The sequence below is a fragment of the Tupaia chinensis genome, unplaced genomic scaffold (genome assembly GCF_000334495.1).
Source record: "Tupaia chinensis unplaced genomic scaffold, TupChi_1.0 Scaffold138425_1, whole genome shotgun sequence".
Taxonomy (NCBI): Eukaryota; Metazoa; Chordata; class Mammalia; order Scandentia; family Tupaiidae; genus Tupaia; species Tupaia belangeri.
Window position 1 is genome coordinate 408,276 of NW_006198322.1, and position 643 is coordinate 408,918.

Here is a 643-nt window from a genome sequence, read left to right on the forward strand (position 1 = left end):
CCGAGGGGGGCCCCCGCCCGCTGTGGGGAGCCACAGAGTGGGCAGGTTCTGAGCGCGCCCACCGCAGACGGCAGAGGTTACACTGCCCACTGGGGAAGCCACGGCAGAGCCCCCCCCACCCCCACTGGGCACGCTCGCACTCTCACTTGTTCCCTGGGGAAGGTCCGGATCCCCAGAGATCCGAATTCCCTGAGGGCTTCGGGAGTGTAGCCCTCCATGAAGCACAACCTGTTTGACTCCCCTTCTCCCTGCGCCCTTACCCAACATTGGTCCCTCCTGTTGGGGTGCAGGGGGGTCCCACAAGTCCTTCTGAATCTCCATCCATCTGAATCTGATGCCTCCCTCTGGGTGCCCAGGCTGTCTCCTGCACGAGTCTATCTGGGTGCCATGCCTCGTGCCACTCCCACGGCAGGACCGCTGTCTTCTCTAAGGACAGAAGACACAACGGCAGGCCCCTCCCTTCGCTGTAGGATGACAAACTCTGACACAGGCCACAGGCTGCATCCCCTCATTCCTACCACGTGCTCAGAGATCACGGGCCCATTCCACAGAGGAGGAAACCGAAGCCACCCAGCAGCAGTCAGGCCTGGCATTCACACACTCCATGATGCAGGGACTAGGGGACAGGCCGCCAGCCAGCGGA